The 20339-nt window shown below is 44.7% G+C and overlaps 1 protein-coding gene across 2 annotated transcripts in view; it reads left to right on the forward strand.

Moving 5' to 3' along the window:
- The first annotated feature begins 19150 nt into the window (after positions 1-19150).
- The window catches only part of SFMBT2 (Scm like with four mbt domains 2), a 115082-nt gene continuing 113893 nt past the window's right edge, over positions 19151-20339 (forward strand). The window contains exon 1 of one of the 2 annotated variants that reach the window (XM_027679583.1): positions 19151-19436. The gene's annotated coding sequence lies outside the window, so the exon portion shown is untranslated. Of the gene's footprint in view, positions 19437-20076; positions 20200-20339 lie in introns of those variants that run through there. The other variant, XM_027679582.1, reaches the window with a different exon arrangement.

Below are 20339 nucleotides of genomic sequence, written 5' to 3' on the forward strand. Positions count from 1 at the left end.
AGGAAATGCAATCAGTGGTAGGGAAGAAGGGAGGCAGAAAGTGGCATATTTAGCTGGAAAGAGAATCAGAAGATGTAAAAGGGCTGCAGGCAAAATGTGAGTTGACAGGAAAAATAGTGTTGCAATGAAGCACATCTTGTTCTGGGAGGTGATCTGGAGTGTTTTATAGAAAATTTGGAGTAGTTGCTGGGTTCAGCCCTGTTTTGGTATTGCCCAAAGATGTATAAATGCTGGAATCTGGCGAAAGGCAAGAAGAATGACATGTATTTGAGAAAACAGGAATTACAAGGGAAATGGGATATTTTTTACCCCAGAAAAACCTGCAGGTGTCATAGGAGGAACAGGGTTTGTGGCAAAACTGTTCCAGTACAGTTATAAAAAGTTATTAAAGTAATTATAATTGTTCTGCCTCGAAAACACAAATCAGTTTTTGTCACAAAAAAAAAAAGTGTTTTGGAGCACTGGGAATTGTCCAGCCCATTGCAATGGCCAATGACAACTGTCTGCACATCAATGCTTTCCCATGTGCATCCAGCTGGGATGTGTGACATGCAACACAAGTAGCTGCTTACACTGAGCAGCCTGTGCTGTGGCTGGGCTCTGATGTCAAAACAGACCTGGGGGAGGACACGTTTTTCAAGGCTTCCTCACTTCAAGGGCACTTAGCTGTGGAAAGCTGCTGGCTCGGGATCAGCCATGGCCTTGGATGCCCTTGGTGCAGTCCCGGTACAATCACAGGATGAAAAATCCAATCTCTGTACAAGCTAATCTTGGGTGGGATCCACCTCTAGGTGTCCCCTTTTGAGATATCTCTTGGCAGCTTTCATAGCCCATGTAGAGAAATAGCATCTTTCAGGACATCTTCCCCTGACCCATCCTGGGCAGCTCTGAGATGAAGTAAGTCTGTTCCAGCTGCAGGAAGTTCAGCCATGGCCCATGTCAGAAAAAAAAAAAGTCACAAAAACACGAATATCCTTTTTTTTTTTTATATATAGCAACACAACATAGTTTTCTTCAACTCACATGCCTCAAAAACACTCAGGTGTTTTGTACCCCCAGGGCCCCCAGCATGATGGTGGGGATGAGGAGAGGGCAGTGGCAGGTCTGCAGGTGATTATTTGTGCTCAGCTGGGGGGGGGCACATGAAACTGCCCTTTCCAGGGTGATGCTCATGTAAATTATTCATCTGGTTTTATTTCTCATCTGATGATGAAGAAATTGCTCCTGAAAACAAGATCTCTTGAGAAAACTTCTTTAACAGATACTTGGAGCAGACTTTATTCATGCTGCCAGCAGCAATGATCCCTGCTGATCGAATAGTAGCTAGACCTTATTCTTGCTGAATTACCCATTTTTTACAAGCCCTGGCACATTTGACAATCAGTTCCAGATTATATTCATAAGCAAGAAGTCAACACCAATTTTTGTATCAGTCAGGACTTTGTATTGCAGAATACTCCAAGGAGTAATTGTCCAGGTAATTATTTTCTATTTTCAATAAGTGCTTTAGCTGTGTTATTATGAGATGTTCAGTGTCTCACTCTGAATGAGTGGGAATATTTTCCCACTTTACAGGGCCTGTGGCACTGTTGGCTGGCTGTGCTTGGCTTGGAGCTGAGGCTCAAACATCACTTGCCCCTCTCACCCTGACTGTGTAAGCCAGAGGGGCAGGTGACAGTGGCTTTCAGGTCTGTGCCCGGCTGTGTTGAAAGGCAGAAAGAGGCAGGTTTCAGCTTCCCTTTTCCCCTCCTCTCATTCAGAACATCTCAGCTGTGCAAACCAGCCCTTTAAACACATCCCACTCACTCTGCGTGGCCGGGGTGTTGGAACTAGATGATCTTTAAGGTCTCTTCCAACCCAAACCATTCTATGGTTCTATGATTCACATTTTGAGGACAACTTGTAGCCCATCAATCACAGTTAGTCCATCAGAGTAGCAACTGATAAGAGTTTACTTGAACCACCAGAGCAGATGGTTTGCTTGGCCTGATTTTCTCCTGTATTGCAGCAGCTTGGAGCTGGCCTGGAGGGGCAGCTCTGCAACTACCAACAGGATTTGGTGCCCTTTTGACTCAGATCCCTTTGCTGATCTTGTGTATAGGGCAACTCCTAAAAAGTTTAAGCTGGCACAATTTATGAGGGTTCATAAATTCACAGTGCAGTGCTGGGGCAAGAGGCAGGGGTTTCTTAAATCAGCTTTGCCACCAAAATGAAGTATCCTCTATATCTGTGTCCCAACAGATGACAGGAGAAAGCCAAATGGGGTGTCTAACTGGAGTATCTAAACATACCCAGAGGCAGCTCTATATCACCTGAGTAGTCTCATTTTGGTAGGACATTTAGTTATTATTTGTAATACTGCAATGCCAGGAAGCATGATCTGAGATCATTGTTCACTCATGGGTGAGGTGCAAGAGTTTTAGACCTGAAATGAACTTGTGGTGGCAAGATGATCCTCAGGTTTGTGACTATTTGGATAAGAATAGAACTGCTTGAAAGGCTCAAAATTTGCTTTTCGGATCAATTTCTTGAAAATTAAACATTCTTCTCTAACTGTAAAAGAAAAATTATACACACTTTCAGCTTGCTCTCTTTGCCTCCTGCTGTGGGGATGAATTTTGGGATCATACTGCATTCAGATGGATGTTTAGGCCTTATCTTTTTTAAGAATAGGATAGATAGATACCAGTTCCTTCAAGCTTAAGATGATGGTTGAATTTATGGCCACTGAGACCTGGGCAGAGTGCCCTAGATCTGAACTGCATCAGGGAGTATTTATGCTGGCATCAGGACACCTTTTCCAGGACTAAGGCTAGTTAACAGATGCCCCCAACAGTTGTTGGGGGCAGAGGGAGAAATTCTGCCACTGAAGGATTTTAAGATCATCCATAGATCATAGAATTGTTTAGGTTGGAAAAGACCTCTAAGACCATCAAGTCCAACTGTTAATTGAGACCAACCAATAGTCTTCTCTCAGGGACAGCTGGATAATCTCTGCCTGAGGTAGGAGGATGGATGAGTTGATCTCCTAAATTCTCCATGAACTGCATTTTCTGGGCTGCCATGCTTCATTTTGCCAACCTGTATCTCCAGCCTGTCCCTGTGATGTATCATTGTTTATTGGACAGACAAGTAGTGTCCTAACCCTACGTTTTTGGAGATCTTACTTCTCAGAACACCCTTCCACTTCAGGGGAATCAGACTCCTCCTCAGGAAAAAAAAAAGGCTGAAGAGAAAAAATCCAATCAAACACAGTTTTGTTCTTTACAGCTCTTGTGTCTCTCTGGCAGACCTGAGATTGCCTCAGGGAAAAGGAAGCCTTTTTCTCTGCGGGGCCATGGGTTTGGATGAATCCTTTCAGATCTTTAGGTGGATGTCAGAGTCTGACAGCCTGGCTAACTATTTATGCGAAAAGATCAGTTAGGAAATGGAGACCTACCCAATTGGAGAAATGTTAAATATTCACAAAATTCATGTAGCACGAACCAGAGAGAACCTTGATTGTTTTCCCCTGAGTTCTATCGCTCATAGAAAGCCTTGAAATAAAATGCTAATTTGCCAAGACCTGGCGAATGTTCGCTGCTCCCAAGCCTTTCTCCATTAGCACTTGAAAACCACAGGTTCCTTCACAAGCCATCCTTGATGTTTTATAAATGTTGTAGCTAAGACATCATTTCTACTTTCTTTAATGCATTTTTTACAGCTGCAGCAGAGATATTATTTCGATTCAGGCTGCAAACAGTCATCCTGAAAGAGACCTGAGTTACCTCTCCTGGGATCTTTCCGAATCAGCACATGCTCCCCAACCTCAAGACAATAACCTGCTCCAGGACTCTGTTTTAAATTTACTGTGCAATCTGAGGTGCAGAACTACAGGAGAATGATGTTACCTTACAGGTACCAAAAAGCTTTCAGAAGAGGACTTGACCCTTTGGCTAAGTTTCACTTGGATTATTGGAGGTGTTTCCTTCTGGAAAAACACCCAGGTGCGCAGGAAAAGGGGTGTTAATAGTGTTCAGATTAGAAATGATGCAACAAGTACTGCAGCAAACAAGCCTTCGTAAGGTTCAGGAAGAAGCCCAACTTCAGCCTAGAAACCTCAGTAAAATCTGCCTCTGTGCTACCTACAGTGTTTCTTCCCAGGGATTGCTAAAATAAACCACCAACTGTCTTAAAACTGTTGTTTTTTACTCCCTTAGTTGGTGTCTGATGAGAAACACGCACACACTTTCTTCAGGATAAAAGTCAAGTGTGGAAGCTGCCAAGTCATTGGTAGCTATGCAAGAAGCCCATAATGATCCTACTGGAGGAGGAATTAAAGCAATGAGACTTGAGTTACTTTCCTTGGCATCATTAGGATCCTACCCAGGAAACCACACAGTGTGAGTCCCAGCCCAGTTCATCATCCAACATGCAAACACTGGGTGTGTGCTGTAGGAGGCACAAGAACTGATCAGCTAAGCCAGTTCTTCTTGAAGATCTGCTGGGGTCTCAATTTTAGGTTTAATCCTCCCTTCCTAGTGACTTCATGTATTTAAGTGAGAAACAAAAGTCACAAAAAAAACACCAAGGGGGGAATTGCTCATTTCTCTTGTGGTGGGTAACCTCAAATCTGGTCGTGGTTAGTAAAACACTTTGCTCAAAAATATGCATTTTATTTAAAACAATAACTTTGCTGTTAGTATTTTTTTTATTCATCATGATATCCAGTGGTTTTCCAAAGCAATGAACACAGTGATGAGGTTACTTAGGTTAGTCCTGTGGTTTTGAATTCAAGGGGAATCTTTTTCCTGGCTCCAGCTGGTGTTAGATCAGATCTGTAAATCCCACTTTTTTAGTTCTGACACAAAACAATCTCAGTTGAAAGAGTCCATGTACTGGAGATGTGTTTTCACATTTTAGTTCCCAAACATTGGATCCATGCCACAAATAGCCAACATACAACTTCTTTTTAAGCAGAAATATTACAGCGTAAATCTGTACATATAATGAGCTCATCATTTCCTTCAGTTGTGGAGGGGAGGCTGTTACTGTAGGGCATTGGATAAGTTGCTTTTGAGCAGTTTAAGGTCTCTGAGATGCAGCCCTGCAGTCAAAGCTGGCTTTCTAGGCTTCCTCAAATTATGTTTGCCCACCCCATGCCTGAATTTAGCATCTGGAAGGATCCTTAAAGCTATTTACAGGGGACCCCCAGTGCCCAGATGAGCACAGCTCTCAGACCAGGCTGTATTTCTGTCTCTGATTCCAAAGTGTGCATAGAAAGCTGTACAAAATGCCTGGCAGCTGTATCCCAGAGAAGCTGCATCCCAGGGGCGTCAAGGCTTTTTACTGCATTTCCCTCTTTAGCATGAGAAGAGAAAAATACTTGAAGGAGCAGGACAGCAGCTGCTATAGATGATCCCACAAATCCATCCCACCCCACAGCCCTGCTCTTGCTTTCCATAACTGCAGTGGGCAAGACACTCACAGGGGATCCAGACTAATCCTCCTCTATCTAAGCTACTCTCTTGGGCTTCCTCCAGTCAATGGGAAGCCTCTTCTGGGAGCAATTCATCACCCTCCTGACCTTAAGGAGGGCCTGGGTGAATGGCTTAGACAAGATGCCTCATAGAATCATAGAATGGTGTGGTTTGGAAGAGACCTTAAAGACCATCTAGTTGCCAGCCCCCTGCCTTCCACTAGACCGGGTTGCTCAGAGCCCCACTCGACCTGATTCCTTCACTGAAATGGTGCTCAGGCATTGGGACAGGCTGCCCAGGGAAGTGGTAGAGCCCCCCTCCCTGGGAGTGTGTGGATGTGGCACTTGGGGATATGGTTTAGCACTGGACATGGTGGTGCTGGGTTAATGGTTGGACTCAGTGATCTCAGAGGTCTTTTCCAACCTAAATTATTCCATGATGTTATGAACATAATATAGAAAGAGTTGTTTTTATAACAAAAAGTGTTAGAAAATTGACTTACAGAGTGATTTACAGACCCCAGTCACTGTATGTGTCTGAGACAAGGTCTAATCTCAAAAAGCTTTTCTGACAGTGTTGCACCAGTGAAGGGAGGAAGTTTTACAGACACCTTCCTCTGCTCCATGCAGTTGAAAACAAGAGTTTAACTGTCCTAAGTCTTACTCATTGCACCAGAATAGTAATTCTACAGGCAGGAAAGTTAAGTTTTTGCAAGGAGATCTATGCCTAGTGACTTTTGCCATCTTTTCCCACGAGTTCTGCTGAGATCTTTGCTTTTGGTATAGCTCAAGGCCAGGGGCCCAAGCTTGAGACTTTTCCTCTTTGCCTGGGAGGAATAGGTTTGTACCATTCAATAAGAAATTATTTTTAATTCAATGCTTATTTCAGAGCCACCCTAAACAGTGTTTCTACTTTCTTCTACTGTTTTTTTTTCTACTTTCAGCCTTGCCCTAATAAAAAGCTGTTGTTGTAGCAGGTGACCTGTTGGGTTAATGCTGATGTAGGCCATATGTTCTTATTCTCCCCATCTCTTCACTTCTGGATGTTACAACTGAAACAGAAACCTCTGAATGCCCAGGGATTTCCAAAGGCCAGAAGACATCTGCTTGCCATCACAGATGTTTGCAAGTTAACAGAGGGTGAAATAACATTAGTCAGTGAGATTCAGAACTGACTTAAATTTCTGAAATTAGACATAAATGGTGCTCTGATGAAGAATTAAACAGAGACAAAAAAAATTGAAACATAGGGAACAGTAAGAGAACAGTTGCCAAATGGGTCTCCACCATTCAGCCTAGAGTGAACACACCCCAGCCAGCTTGGGTACAGGAATCAGTCTTGCTGCAGCAGGAAGAAATGCCCATGTGGGCTCATTTTCCTCTGTTTTCAACAGGGAATGTATTACAGCAGCTTTATGGTTCCTGGATAGGTGTGTCTGCAGCAGGGTTCAAGCCCAGGCTGGATGGGGCTCTGAGCGACCTGGTCTAGTGGAAGGTGGCCCTGCCCATGGCAGGGGGTTGGAACTGGATGATCTTTAAGGTGCCTTCCAACCCAAACCATTCTGTGAGTCCATGGAGGCAAGTGTGAATTTGGAACCCATACCAAACCAAAGAGGTGAAATGGGGAGTGGTGGCTTAGGGACATAATGCATGAAAGAGGGAGCTGTGCCAGCAGAGATGAGTCCCACGGGCAGGTCACCTTCCCTGGGGAAGCCAGCATGGCCACCTTCAAGAAAGATGCAAAATGAGTTTTTCTCTCCAGTAAAACGGGTATTTTCACTCTCCATTAAATAGAGTGTGCTATTCACTTGCTGTGTGTATACTGATTTCCACAAGAAAACACCCCATTTTTTTTTGCAGCAGGATCCTATTGGCTAAGGCAAAAATAATTCCAGAAATCATTTAGTTCTTCAGAAAGTGTAGGAGTGCTTGTCCCTGCTGCTGTCACTTCCCATCCATCCCTTTTATCAATACACTCTCTTCCAGTGAGGACTGCTCAACAGCACACAATAAAATTGATTCATTACTCATTTTCTCCTTGTTATCTTTCAATTGCTCCAGCTCTTGATACCACTTAAAGTGGACATTAGCTCTTCGTAACCAGTGTGCAAATGCTTTCTCTCCAAGCTTTCATTACATATATTTTCATTTATTCTCATTACACCATGTGTCCTTCTCATGAACTTCTTATAATGTCTTTATACAAGTTTGTGCATACTATGCCATGGTAAGGAGTGAAAACACAAATGGATTTCTTGGAAAAGCTGGCCCAGGTACTCTGTGGGTGTAAATGAGAAGTGTTTAGTGCTAGAAAGTGGTTTTATTTACAGGAGCTGGCTCTTGAGATCTCCAGAATAAAAAAGGCTGAAATCACTAAGAGTGAAACTCAACTTTTGTGCTTGTCTTTGTCATGAAAGCTAAATGGAATAAACTCCAGGAGGAGCAAGACTTTCTTTTTATAATCAGCCTTGAAAAATGGAGGTGGGAGATGAGAGCTTTGCTTTGGGATATAGGAGGCAGGATGATTTGAACTTCTGTGTGCTTTGGGAAGGATGACAGCAACAGAGAATTTAAGGTAGTTTTGCAGACTCTGATTTGTCTTCTGGGAGGAAAACTCTTCCCAGTTACCACCCTCATCTAAGGTTTAATTCAAAGATGTTCAAAGCAGTGTGGCTTCAGTGCAGCAAAGCTCATAAGTACCTGCTTTATTTTGCCATATGGGTTGTGATGCTGTGGGGAATCTCTGCTCCCTACTGGAATCTGTGGGACCAGGGTTTCTTCTTGGCTGGGGGTTGGATTTGGGACTTCTCACCTGAAAGGCCAGAATGAAGGGCTTCACAGGCTTCTTCACAGGCTGCTTTAGTCCTGGGAGACATTTTACTTTGCACTCTGACAGGGCACAACTGGGGTGAACACTCACACATGGGAGTTAGGAAGCCTCAAGCATAGATACAATATTTGATATTTACCCTGGAGGGAGATGAGTTTCTTATCCAGGTCCCTGCAGTGATTTTCTCCCCCAATTACAAAGGGGATTAATACTTCAGATGCAGTTATCTCAATATGTCCTGGCTCAGCCAGATGAATACAACCTTAAACATTTTATGGGATCAGATTTCTTCTTAATTAAAGGAGCCCTTTGTTTCACTGTAGCTTTGAAAGTCTTATTTATCATTAAATTCTTTAGAAGTCTCTCAGGAAAATAATTTCCTGTTCCAGGTTTTACTCAGTCTTTGCATCTCCTATCTCTTGTCACCTGTAACAAAGTGCTGTAGGAAGGAGCTGTGCTGTATTGCTTTCATGTTCTCCATCAGCTCTGATATGGATGGTTGTTATAAAGCTTCATACATAATATATGCCATGTCTTAAAGCAGCCCTGTAAACGACTGTACAGCTGTAAAGGTTTCTTAACTCAACTTGCCTCCAGCTACCAGCTTTAAAAAGGCATTTAAGCAGATTAGCATTAAAACTACCTGGTGAGATGAGAAATGGGGAGGCAGAATGGGCTGGCGACGGATCCTTGGACTGTGACCAGTCACGTGGGAAAGTCACCTTTCTGTGCCTCCAACCTGCAAGCGCTGGCACTAATCACTTTTGGGAAATTGTTCCGTAATCACATGGTTTGCCCTGACAGGAACCACCTCTCTGAGCTCACACAGGGAGGATTTTCCAAGCAGTCCAAAGGAAATGTTCACCCTTTCCCACTGGGTCTGAGTTTTCTCTGTCTCCTTTGAAAATGCTGCTTTTGCTGTGCAAATGCCTTTGAGTGACTTTGCATGCTGAGTTTTCTGCCTTTTTTCTGCAGCAAAGCTGGAGAAAAGCCTTTGGAGCCTGTTCTGCCAGGAAGCGCAGTCCCATCCATGTTGGGAAAGCTACTTCCCAACAGTAGTGGCTTGATTTTCTGAAAATTTGAGCTGAAAATCAAGTGCATTTTGAAGCTTGTCATGTGGAAAATTAAATTCCTTTCCTACCTTGACACCAGTTGTTACTCAGCAGAGGAGGAACACGAGTCCTCTGTCCTGTCACATTGATTGGATTGGGATCTGTGTCCATGGTCACAGATCACTGTTCCCATCCCATCACAGGGCACAAACCATTGTATAGGAATTGGAGAACACAAAAGTTATAGTTGGAAGGGACCTTAAAGATCATCTAGTCCCTGCTCTGTGCCATGAGCAGGGACACCTTCAACTAGACCAGGTCGCTCAGAGCTCTGTTGAATCTGGCCTTGAACACTTTCAGGAACGGAGCATGGAAATTGTGGAAATTTCCCCATAATGCTGACATTTCTGCAGTAAAGAATCCCAATTCCTGCTTCTAGAATGCAGTCTTGGGTACCCTAGAAGCTCTCAAAGGTGTTATTGAGTTGTCTAAGGAGTGAGATTAATCTGAAGAATCAATTTGAGGTGTCAGTTTGTCCCCTTATACCTGGTCAGTGCAGCCAGTCGAGTCCTGAGAGCAGTTCAGCTCACCCCTAAGTTTGGTATCTGCATTTGCTCAGCTCTGTTGTTCTCCAGATCCCACTAACCAACTGGCTGCTGGATCTCCATTGACTTTGAACTTGGACAACTGGGGTGGGATTTGGTGTCTTGAACTAGAAGACTTTCCAGGAGATATGGCAGAAGACATGTCAGATGTCCAAGCCTTTCAGAGCAGTAGCTGGAGGCCAGATGGGACACCCTAAGACAAATCAAACAGCACTGTACATCTCCATTTAGACATTTGAATCCATCTCCTGACCTACATGGAGATGCCGACATCCATTGACAAATCCCAATTAAGTGACAGTGACACTGCACTTGCCAGTTTAAGAAGCCATTGTCACATGAGCTTTCACCCCTGACACTGCTTTTCAAACAGACAATATTTGCCCTGGCCCTTTCTTGTTGGCATCTCTGCCAAAGTCCACCTTTGCCACAGCTCCTACTTTTCACTCTTTGTTTATGCTAATGGATAATGAGCTGCCTTTTGTGGATCCTGGATAAATAGGATATTTCACAGACAGTAACACAATCAATTAATTGACTCTAATCATGATTTGTTTACCTAAACAGTACTTTAAATCCAATGCTTGTCAGCAATCAATTCCTCTTGACAGGACTGTGCAACATCCTTTTGTTTGTAAGGAGGCAAATTAAAGGACATTGGGATGAGGACTAACAAGATTTGTCAGGGTAAAACCTTCTCTCATTTTACATTATGAAATTCTGAATATGAACAAAAAAGCAAAAGTTTGCATTGAGCAAACAAAAATGTGATTTGTCCTGTGTAAAGAGTTGTGTTCCTTTAGACAAAAACTTTTTTTCAGAGGCCTAAAAGCTATTCTTTGCTCAAAACACCATGCCAAGAAGCTTTACATTTATACCTCACATTTACAATGTGAGGTGGTCAGAGAGCAAGGTAGGAGGAGAATGTATTCATATTAAAGATTTGAAGCTGTTGGAAGCACATCTTCCCCAGAGAAGGTCCCAAAAATCCTGTCCAGTGCCAGTACAATATTACCTGTTCATGTTGTTTGCTGTAAGGGGAGATCTCCAGCCTCCAGGCCAGGTCTTGTCCATCCAGCTCATGCCAAGACCACTGTCTCTGTTCACCTTGCACTGGTACTTGGCCATGGTCTCTTTTGGGATTCACATGGCAACTCTCTGTCCCTAAGGAAAGAGTTGATTTGCAATGCAACAAGACTGAAAATACAGCCCACCAGGGTGGCATTGATGTGGTACATCCCTCCCGTGTGATGAAGAAGAATCTCCTACAGGTTCTTGAGGTTGAGGCTTGCTGGGATAGAGTTGGAGAATTATGTTCCTGTCCTGCTCCCTGGCTTCAAAGCAGGATTTAGACGTCTAGATGTGCCCACTGGAAAACACCTGGAAAACAGCACTGTCCAGAGATTCCACTGTGAATCCTGGCCTCCAGCAGTGCTGGATTACAAAATCAAAAGGGAAGTAGCAATTAGGTTGAACTGCACAAAACCTCTGTCTTATTAAACGTCCTCAACTCTCACTGACCACGTCCCATGCTGCATTTTAGGATATCAGATCAGTGCCACCATCTAAATTGGACTGGTTGACTCAGATGACACAGCTGGGTGCCTGTTCTTCTTCTGGCACTGTGGGCTCTGTGTGAGGATGTCTGCACACAGTCAAAATCCAGCTTTTTTCCCCCTCCATGATCCTTCCAGGGTCTATATGTGGATTATGTAAGATTAAAACCTTTATTGTGACCCCTGGGATCCAGCAAAACCCAAGTCACTCCTCACTGAGGGAATAATCAGGAAAGAATCTTGGGTTCTGGGGCTGAAGTTGTATCTCATTCCCTTTACAGGAATTTGTGGGCAACCAGAATGAGTGTTGTGCATTTTCGCATTCTCTACATGTGGTAGCAGTTGCAATTTTTTTCAAGCTTGAATTTTTTGGGGGGTTTGGCTTCAACTTTGTGACAGATGTAGGAGCTGAGTCTCTCTGCAGGATTCAGAGTGGATGTGAATTTCAAATAGACCAGACGCTGCCGTAGGACCAAATCTTACCAAGGCTCCATACAAGCCTGGGAGTGCCTGGATGTAACCAGACATGTCCTGGGCAGGCTTATTGAGAGTCCAAAAGTGGAGAGGAGGCTATCAATGTCATAATAAAGCTAAGGACTTTGAGAACCAGCCTTGAGCAAAGATGCTTTCCTAGAAGATGAGATCCTGGGGTCACATCCACAGCTGGTTGCGGCCTTTTGGGCTTGTTAAGTGTTCTTAAGTCACTTAAAAGTGTTCCTACATTCCTAAAACCTGTTGTTTGCAACAGAAAATTAAAAAAGCATTTAAATTCTTAAGTATGTTTGTGGACCTGGCTTTTAATTCACCCAGGTTTCAGTTTCTCATCTGCACAGTGCTTCTTTCCTAAAGGCAAGATTTTTGGAGAAGCAAACGTTATTCATTCATCTGTGTCCAGTGGAACCTAACAGCAGCAGAGTAAAATTAGGCTTTTGCTGCAGGTATCTTTTTCCATATTTGCCTAAGTTTGTGTGGTTTGATTCCCAAACAGTCCATCAAGAGCTCCAGGGCACAATGAAAGGGAAGTCCCAAACTGCTGACTGTGTGCAGAGACCCACAATGGGTCTGCTTGAGGTCTGCTGTGTCCTCGAGCTTCAGTAGAGAGTAAGAAAACATCTCATTTTAGAGGGATATAGAATCATAGAATCATGGAATCATTACGGTTGGAAAAGACCTTTAAGATCATCGATTCCAACCATTAACTCAGTATTTTCTGTTAAAAAAAAATAAATCCATCTATAGGGGCTGAAAGCTAATGTGGGGCATCCTAACCTTCCTCATCCTCATTGACATCCACACCTTGCACACCTCAAAGAACTGCCCAGCAGCAAGTCTTTGCCAAGACTGAGGAAGAGGGAAACCAGGAGAGCAGAAATCACTGTGCTGCAGAGGGTGATCTGTGCATGGAATATTAGTTTTTAAAATCTTTCATTTCAAGAAACTGTATCTTAGGCTTGTGTGGTATCAGTGGTGCAGGTAAGACCTATGAGCACATGGTGCTTCAAAAAAAAGGAGTGGATTTAGGAATATTCCAGAGATTTTGCATTATCTCAGAAGGGAGTGGATCATGCATAGCTGCATCTCTGGAGCATGGGGATGAGGGGTGTAATAGGAGAGGGGTGACAGGATTTGCTTTGGAATAAAAGACTCACTGGGTTGAAAAGGCTCAGTTATAAGGTACAGAATGCTCAGTTATAAGGTACAGGATGTGGCTTTTTTTAGCAGTGAATTCTTAAAGCAGTTTATAAAGCCAGGGTGTTATTCCTCTCTCTATTTTAGAGATGGGGAAACAGGCACAGAGGCTGCCACTTGTCAGAGGTCAGCCAGACTAAAGCCAGGGTCACCTGCAGGCAGCAATGAACTACCAAAGGGGCATGGTCTGAAATGAGATCAGAAAATTCATTTCATGGAAAAAAACTCTGTTTCCTTCTTTATTAGCCCACAGCCATGTCTTGCTCAGCAGAGTTCTAGTAAGGCAAGTATTTATACACCTTCCCTCCCGATCCCTGGACTGAGGTACTTAGTCCTGAGCTCATTATGACCTTAAATATGTTACCTATTATCTTTAATGGCATATTGTAGACTTCTCCACTCATATGCATCCTTATTAAATGTGCTTAGCAACCTGGCAAGGAAGAAGTAGAGTGTCAGCCTCTTCAAATTAAAATAAAAAATCAATTATGCTCTTAGGGGCAGATGGAGATTAAGCTGAATACAATGTACATTTACTCTGTTGTGGAAGCCTGGGCCTTTATATGCAATTAGGGACATTTCATTCTTAATCTTCCTCCTTAATACTAAAGGAGCCATTAAAAGAGCAAAACCCATCCACAAGCCTGTTTCATAGTCAGCTTCAGAGAGATGCTTCCAAATGCATCGTTTTCATCTTGGTGTTGTAAAAAACCCCAAATTACTCATGTGACCTTTTAAGTCTTCACTGCTATTTTGGAGATAGTGGTGGATGGAGGCTGGAAGGAGGGAGGAGGTCAAATGGGTAATTGCAAGATTAAGTTTTTTTTGCAAGGAGAGATGTTTGCCAGAAAAACTTGAGCACAAAGAGTGGAAAGGCTTTTGGGCTGTTGTGGGAATGTGCTGAAGCATTTCTGCCACAACTGACCAGCTCATACATCCAGTTCAGTACCGAAACTGTGGAAGTGCCTGGACTGACTTTAGAGCCCACTGTGCAAGGAGGGCACATGGAGAGACAGAACGACCCAATATTTTGCATACTCTGGTACAGAATTCACTCAACGTGCAGCAAATGCTCTCATCCCCCATCAGGATGCTGCAGCAATGATGTGAAATGCAGATGTGATACCTAATTTACACTTTTTTGTAAGATGTGAGCTCCTGGTCATACCCTGTCAGTCTGAGGTTCTTGTTCTGCCATTACAGAGATTCCTGTATTAAAGGGAAGGGAAATTGAGAATTTACTTGTTTGACATCACAGAGCTGGGCAGAAACACCACTGTTAAATGAAAACTTGAACCACTGTGCTGTGTCTGAGCTCTACATCCATTTCCATTGCCACAGCCTTTCCCTGGGACTGCATTTCTGTGTGTGAGATCTCAGCTCCTCCTGCCTCAGTTTCCCCAGTCTCCCTTCCAAACAGCAGCTCACAGAGGCTAAATAAACCAGGAGACATTTTCCTGTCAATGAAAAACCTGTAAATACTTGAAATAAATAAAGAAGCTGTTAGTAAGTGGTAGAAATGAGCAAGTTCTTGATATGAGAGTGGATCTTTTCCGTAGCGCTGGCACGATCAATAAGGCTCATAGCTACGAGCCTCAGTATTGAACCTCAACGCTGTGATTTATTGGATATAACATGTTCTTCCTTTTCATTTACTGCTAAGGTGGAAGAGGTATTGTTTAGCACAGAGACCACGCTTTCTGGGCATTCTTGAGCTGCAGGCATGAGGGATTGGCTCAGCTTTTCCAGTCATTGTTTAATGTTAAAGCCAGTTATTGCCCCTCTGCTGAACAGTCACAACTCTTATGCAGCGATTTCTGATCAACAGGCAGCAAAAAAAAATAAAATTTGGTTATTAAACTGCTTTGGGCTGTGGAATTGATGGGTGGGTCTACAGGTGGTGTACATGTCCTGGGCAGGGCTCTGCAGGGCAGCTGCTGCTGGAGGCTGTGGGGATGCCTGGCCCCTCAGAGTTGATGATCCCTTTGCCCTGGTATTCCTTGAGTTGCTTCGGGAGAAGGGGTACAGCCAGGGACCAGCTTTTTACCTCTTCAATCACTGTACACAGGGCTGGTGCTGCCAAGAGGTGCAAAGCTTTTGAGCCTATAACCCAGCGAGTGTTACTGAATCCCAAGCCAGCAATCCCTTTGCTGTTCACAGCGTTTAAGAAGCAGGACTCTTACTCTGAAGCATAAAAAGGGAGTTTAAATTTTGGATTAACTTCACTTATGCTAATCTCTTCTTTAGATCATGCCTTAAACACCTGCCTTCAAAGCGCCGGTACATCAGACAAAAAAGTGTGTCTTCGAAACGCAGCCTAAATCTGATCTCCAGGAGATGGCACTGTGAAACTAGTCTTTCAGCGTCCTAATGCCAGCTTCCAGGAGTCAACTTCTCTCTGAATTACACCTAAGACAAAGGTGTAAGTAAGTGATAGCCGTGGCCCACAAACTGTCGTGAATTAAGGGCTTGATGGTGTTTTTACCTCCTGTAAAGACTGTGATAAGGTGGGTTGAAAACTGTAAAACTCAGAAGCTGAAGGCCACAGTTTGTTGAGCGGAGGGGGAAAATGCAGAGTTGCTTCACTATGGACTCAGAAGCAGCCTCAGACAGAAGAGATTTCTGTGACAGAGGAACTAATAGGAGCTGTACTTGTCCTGTTGGTCTCCTCTCTGACATCAAGCTCCTGTTAGACACTCTTCATCCTTCACCTCACTCAGGTTGGACACCTCTAAGCATCCCCAAATAATTCAACAGTGTCAGCTGAGCAGGCTTGCCCCTTTTTCATTGCAGCACAACTCAATGGGAGCATCCCAAAAGCAGGCAAATATCTCCCAAAGTGGAGATAACCAAATCCTTTGGGTACAAACCTGGCTGCCACCAAATAACCTTTACCCTGCCTGATAGTGTTTATCACAGATGAAACTCCAGAGCCTGAGTTTTGCTATTTTACCTATAGAAAGGTTGGCTCAGATCCCACCATTTGCACTACCTGCAAGGCTAATGCCATTTACTCGTGTTTATGAACACAGACTTCATCTTAGCTCCATGTTGAGCCTGTGGGATGGTCTGAGTCCTTCAGGCACCTGCTTAAATTTGGGCCAGAAATGGATACCCGAATGCACAACCATCTACATATCCCGTAATGACTCCCAGGGTATTTATCTTCCCAAGCCACGGGAAAAGAGAGAAATTAGAAGTGCTAATGCCATAATCTCTATGTGTGTGTATTTGTGCCTCTCTGTGTAGGGGATCTTTTTACATCCCCTCCAAAAACTTGAACCTACTGAAGGCAATTGCCTAGAAAATGGGAGATATTTTGTGTCTTGATAATCTTATCTTGGAGAACAGGAACTGTTGATATCTGATCTGAAGTAATGGGGCTGCCTGAATTTCTCTGGGTTGGACATGTTTCTTGTGTTCAGCTATGGAAAACTTGGGATGTGAACAGATCCTTCGGGGGTGATTATCAGAGAAAAGAGCAGATGGATGATCATCAAAACTTGATTACTTGGTGCTCAGGTAAATCTCCTTCTTCTATCAGTGCAATTTGCATAAAAGTACTTTAATTAAAAAAACAAAGAAACAAAAAAAACAAACAAAAAAACACCATGAAAATTTAGATGTGAAACTTCTGTCCCAACTTAAAATACAAGTTCAGGTGGTTGCCAACAAATGTGTCATTAAGGAGCATGTACAGCAGTGAAATTAATGTATTTGCTTTAGATCAGTTGAAGATACATCCCTGAGTGTCACTGAGGCTGGAACTGGAGCCAACCTCAGTGTAGTTTTTCTGCCAAGGCTTAAATCCATTTTACACCTTGGGATACTACACAGGGACAATTCAGTATTTCTCAAGGTGCTTTCTTTTTTCCCAGTGATTTAGGCAGTATTAAAATGAAATCTCTCAGCTATTACTGCAGTTCCTGTCAACTAAACCAATTTGTATTCTCATCTATGAGCAAGATGCAAAGTCTTTGCTGCCAACAGGAGCTGTTAGAGTCATCTTCAGATCAAATTTGATATAAATCTGCACTTTTCATTCATATCTGAAAGTTTTATTATAGCAGCCACTTAGAAAACTTCCAAAGGAATTTTGTTCCATAGCTTTAATTACTATTAATTTTTTTTTCATTCCACCTCTTTGGACACCATCTACAGAGCTAATTTAGATCACAAGGAGACATGGAGATACATGGGCAAGGAGAATGCTTTCTTCTATATCTCTACATACAGGGCCAATTGCACTGTCAGTGTCTCAGAAATAGTCTCTAAGTAAAACTAAAAGAGGGCAGGACAGAGAAAACCAAGGCCAAGAACAAAGAAGAAGCTTCAGAGAAGACAGTGGAACCAAAACTCCTGAAAAGAGCACTTAAGCTTGGATGGAAATGAAGCACAGAGGCATGTGATATTAATGGAAAGAAGAAACACCTGGAATGCTGTGAGAGCCACTGTGGCTGTGTCCCTGAGCTGGATGATGGTGGTGTCACCCACCACCACCTTTGGATGAAAATAGGCTGCTGTGAGAGGAGTCTCAGTGCAACCTAATTCAGAGCAGCTCAAAAGGAGCGAGAACACAGACATGGTGATTGCAGAACATCTTCCTTTCAAAAGTATGTTGAAACTCTGAAATGTCACCATGCTGAAAATGTCACCCACTTCCACAATCATCTGGAGAAACGGGACTCCAATGTTCTCCTGGCATCTGTTGGGGTTTTTGTCTTATTTTGAAGTTCTGACAGTGTTCCTTTGCTGTTTTGAAATCCCATCCAGCCCAAAGTCTGAAAAATTCTTGATTTGTATGTTTTCCAGGAAATCTGCTGGAACAGGAGAGGCTGAACCCATGTTCTTGGCCTCTCAGAGACGGAGTGTGAATGGCAAGAACATGGATTGTGGTGAAGAAACACTGTCTGCAATATTTGCTCTTTTCTCCATTTTTCAGTATCTTATCCTCAAATGTATCCCAGAAACAAATCACATCTTTCTTCATCTTTATTCTGCTCCTCACTTGTACAACAAAATTGCTGTGATGTGCTGGGGTGGGTGCCTGTGAAAGGCTGGTGGAAGAGAAGGGGGTTGGAGAGAGGGGAAGAGAAAGGGTTTTGGGAGATTGAGTGATGAATCCCCAGCCAGAACCACTGAAAAGGGTGCTGGTGTTTGCAGTGGGGCAGAGAGTAGGCGGGGTCACCTATGGGAAATCAGTGCCGCCTCTGCTGTTTCCCAAGGTGTGAGAACACCCTCCCTGCAGCACTCCCCTGCTCCTGCAAGAAGGGATGCTCACAAAATCAACCTGGAAACTTCAAACCTCAGCTCAGAAGCGACAGGAGAAACGCAAGTGGAGACAACCACTTGCATCTGAGCCCGGGCGGTGAGATGTAAATTTGACCGCCTGGGTGTGGGGATGGACACAGCAGCGTTTGAGATTAATTTCACGGGGGAAAGGACAAAGCCCAGGACTGGTTAATGTCCCTTCCTTCCGATCTCCTCCACACCTGTTGAATGTGTGTGCCCTGCACCAGCCTCCCTCCCAGAGGATGCTCCAAAAGCATCCACTCGCATCCTCAATCCTACCAGGGGTGCGGCCCCCGCCTGCCTGAGGGGAGACGGGAGCTGGGGCTCCAAAAACTCCCTTCAATTCGCATCACGCACCCCCTGAGCAAGGCTGAAAGAAAGAGAGCAAAAACCCTGCAAAATACACCCCCAGTCCCGCTGCTGAGCAAAGCGGGGTAGGGGAAGCTCCGAGATCTGCCGGGTACCGCCGGTCGGAGCATCCCGAGTAACCCCGGCTGCAGAGAGGGGGTTTATCCCCATCCCACCCACCCCTGGGGATTTTCTGGCATCCCCAGGAGCAGAAACAGCCGGGGCGGGGGGCATGGGCAATGGTGTCTGGCATGATTTTCCAGCTCTGCAGAGGGGATGATTTTCTCGAAAGGGGGAAAAAAATATAAATAACCAGAAAAATCCCGCAGTGTGTCTGTACGTGCAAACTCCCCCACGCCAGCACAGCCGCACACACCGACGTGCAGCGCGATTCTGCCGCGAATCCCCTGCAACCGCTGAAGAAAGAAAAAACCACCAAATAACCCGAAAGAAATAACCTGAGGAGCAAAGGAGGGAAAGTTGTGCGTGTCCCTGCGCGCCAGGAGGGCTGAGGGTACCCACCAGTTGATTTTACATCCTGCCTTGTGCCTTCGCCTGCTTTTCTTTACATATTTTATTTATTTTCTGCAACGGGGAACAAAACAGGTAATGCCGGAGCCCGGCGGAACGGGGGGAACGGGCGGGCTGAGGGATGCGGCGCATTTTTCTCTTTCCCTCTTTCCCCATCTTTCTTTCCCCATCTCCCTCCCTGGAAGTTTCTTCGCGACGCGAAATAAGGAGGAAAAGCGAAATAAAAAGCGGCGGGGAGGGGAAGCTCGGAGGCAGAGCTCCGGTATTAAAGGCTGTATGGTATTTTATGGCATTTTATGGCATTCAAGGCGCGGGCGGCCAGCCCGTGTCCCCGCTGCGCGCTGCCCCGCACCGCGGAGCGCGGACGAACCGCGGCATCAATCCGTCAGCCCCGCGCGTGGATTTCATCCCTCCACGCGTGGATTCCATCCCTCCCCCGGCTAACTGATCCATGTCGCTGCCGGAGGCGCGGCTCGGGGGGCGCGGAGGCACCGCGGGGGCGCAGCCGCCTGGGGGGTGATGGTGTCGGGATGGGCGTGTGATGCTTTTCGTGGGTTTTCCTAATTTCTTTTCTTGAAACTGCTGAAAAAAGGTCACCGGAGGAGTTGGCTGCTAAATATATATATATAAAAAAAAAAAGCCCTAAAAAGAGCGGCAGGCATGCGCACTGCGCGGATGCCATATTGGAATGAGTGTGCCGCGGGTGCGGGCGCAGGGACGGGGACGGGGATAGGGACGGGCGTGCTCCGCTCCGCGCTGCTCCGCGCATCGCTCCGCGGGGGGCTGGCCGCGGGGAAAAACAGGGAAAAACACCCCAAAATAACCCAAACTCGCACAGGTAAGGCACCGAGATCTGCATTCCCCCCCACACACCCCTTCCCAAAACCCTCCCGGCTGGCGTTTCCCTTTATTTTATTTGTCGGGTTTTGCAGCGCTTTGGGTGGAGGGAGTCTCTTTCCCTCTCTCAAAATGTATTAA

Source organism: Neopelma chrysocephalum, unplaced genomic scaffold, assembly GCF_003984885.1.
Source record: "Neopelma chrysocephalum unplaced genomic scaffold, ASM398488v2 Primary Assembly neopelma1_45, whole genome shotgun sequence".
Classification (NCBI taxonomy): domain Eukaryota; kingdom Metazoa; phylum Chordata; class Aves; order Passeriformes; family Pipridae; genus Neopelma; species Neopelma chrysocephalum.